This window comes from Photinus pyralis, unplaced genomic scaffold (genome assembly GCF_008802855.1).
Source record: "Photinus pyralis isolate 1611_PpyrPB1 unplaced genomic scaffold, Ppyr1.3 Ppyr1.4_LG2, whole genome shotgun sequence".
NCBI lineage: Eukaryota > Metazoa > Arthropoda > Insecta > Coleoptera > Lampyridae > Photinus > Photinus pyralis.
The window spans coordinates 35,661,257-35,664,255 of record NW_022170403.1 but is presented as its reverse complement, the minus strand read 5'-3'; positions in this window follow the sequence as shown (position 1 = coordinate 35,664,255).

The window sequence follows — 2,999 nt, the reverse complement described above, 5'->3', positions numbered from 1 at the left end:
TATCAAATTTCATTTAAATACTTCCATAAATAAAAAAGTTGGCACTACGCATGCGCAAAACCAAATGTTGTAACTGGCGTTTGATTTTCCTTTCCATGTGCCTATGTATCAAATTACATTTAAATACTTTAATAAATAAACAAGTTTGCAATTCGGTTTATAAATGGTCGAGATTAAAAGGGCACCTGTGAATTTTAAATCCATTCGACTCAACTTTTGGCATTGCGTATTATATAGTATTCAGTTCATAACTAACGGAGATGTCTAAGCGATCGGACATTTCTCAACAAAGTTATCGTTCACACGGATAGATAAACGGACAGACAGACAAAGGAACCGACGAACAGACTAACAGACAGACAGCAATACAAAATTATAAACGATCTCTAGGATCGTTAATAAACGGCAAAAGTGTAAAATTATGGAACATGCAAAAAACGTTTTTTTGTTTTTTTTACAATAACTTTTTTAGCAATAAACGCAGAAAAAAATTCGTTCCTTGATGTTGCAGCCTCGACACCATAACGAACCAAATAGCGAAAAAAGTAGAACAATAGCTCCTAAGATAAAGAACTAGGAGCGTCTCAGCGAACGAGCGGACGGACGGACGGACAAAGTGGCCACAATAGCGCATTTTTAGCGCATTTTTGAAAAAAATACGCTATTATATTCGTCATTGCTGGCAGGCCGGCTGTCCGCGTTAGATCTCCACAACTACAATAGCTAGAGACATCAAATTTTCACTAAAAGCTTTCTGCTATAGTGTAGATGTGCAGGCACTACTCTATTTTGAGTTACATTACTTGTGAAATCGATAATTGAAGAAAATAATTTCGATATGGGTTTCGGAAGTGCTATAATTTTACCGTTAGATAGCGCTACCAGTATAAAAACTTATTATTTACTTTGTGATTTGTTTTACAAAATGAAGACGTACCGTCAATTGAAATTAAATAAAATTAATTATTTAGCGCAGCCAAAATTACTCGGGAGATCGATAATTTTAAACTTCGCTAATAAAATACTCACCTGCATTACCAAAAATGCGCTTTAATCATGCATATGCTGATTTACAACTTGTTTTTATTTTTGTGGAAATGCGCTAAAAAGAGGATGAGTTTGAATACTACAATAATAGTAACCTATTTAAAACTGTGCACTAAATCATCAGTATTATAAATTGGTAACAAATGTGTAAGTTTCAAAACTGGCTTCTAATAAATTTAGCGCAGCATTAACATTTTTTTTTAATCGACCACCAAACAGCATTACGGCGATACCGTCGCCTTAACCTAATCAGCCTTGTTTATATCTTTTTCTTCGTACGTAAAGGTCAATCCGCTTCCTAAGACTGGAAACAAGGCTTCGTTGTGTCGCACATGGCGTTGTTAGTAAATAAAGCCAATTAATTTGTCCGATAACCCTTTTACAAAACATCTGACTATTCGACATTACGATTTACATTCCCTTATTTCTGTGTTCTAAAATGTATGATACTCGACGAATAAACTTACATGACTTAAACAATTACTAAATTTACAATTAAAAACAAAAACTAACATTACAATGACAATTTAACAAATTTTCCAATTCTGGGTCTTTATGAACAAAATTTACCCAGGTCCTATTAAATAAATTGAAACATTTTACATACGGGATGTAAACTGGAAATTACGTTTAGAACACGTAAATTTTCACTACAGGGTGGCTCACTTGCAATTTACACAACAATAGCCGTTTTTTTAATTGTATTTTTGAAGTTGGTGCTTCTGTGGTGAAAAAATATGTTTGCCCAATAAAACAAGTTTAACCAAGTGCCTAATACGCGTTCCCTTCAAGAAAATGTAGACGCTAAAAATTTAACTAACGTACCAGGGGTTTTCGTCCCTTGAATGTGGTTTCATTTAAAAGCCATGAGCAATAGCGAGATCCTTCAAATAATTTTTGTATTGTTATTATTAATTTAAGTATATAGGTACCTCATATTAATCCTTAAAATGAAAAGTAAAAATCATCAAAAACGGTTTATGTACCTATCCACCATCATTATGTCCAGATAAAAGCATCATCTAATTGAAGAAGAGATTTTTGATAAAAGAGCTTTCGCATACCTAACTAAGAAAAGAATAGCATTTTTTTTCAACGCAAACTAGGAAAATTTTGTAATTAAGTAACACAACCATTTTCCTTAATTTGAGTTTTTATCTTAAATTTGATTATGTAATATAATACGTTTTTTGGGCTGCTATATCCAAAAAAGGGTACTTTTAAGAATATGTACCTAATGTAAACTAACGATTGTCAAAAATAAGCCCCCACCATGTGGAAGTAGGCCACTGACCATAAAAAGGTTCTTTAAAAAAAACGTAGTTCTGAAGATATATAACCAGTGTTCCAGACAAAATATATACAGTAGGTATGTTCCGAGATGAGGTTCATAAAAAGTCCTGTTTTTTTCCAAAACTCTAAATTTTATATGTTTATAGTGAACTGACGTATATAATATCTACCTTATAGGAGCTCCTCCTTCTCCAATTGAGATAATGAAATTCATTGCCAAAATTAGTTGACCATTCCTAGCTGTTTGATGAATTGCTCCTATCAGGTAGTAAACAGATCAACATAAAGTTCAATGTCACGGAAAATTCATAAACTAAATAATGTAAATGTCGGTCATGTTTAAATTTACTCTATGGTGTTGATCAATACTTTTCAGTCAGACTTAAAGTAGGTTCTTGGTATTTCATCGCTAGTTCTTACGATTAACACATTTTTACCTTCTTGCGTTAATAACTGTCGCAAGTGATCGAGCTGTCATGCTTTTTTTTGTTGACGGTTTTATATATTATTGTCAAAGCGATTAAATATACTACGAAATACTTATCGTCAGATTAAGTGAGTATAACTCAAATCCGCGCCAAATGTAACAATTATGTTAATAGACATTCTTCTTTCATCGCTTTCGTCTCGAAATTTATTAACAACTTGTTGAACGTAGA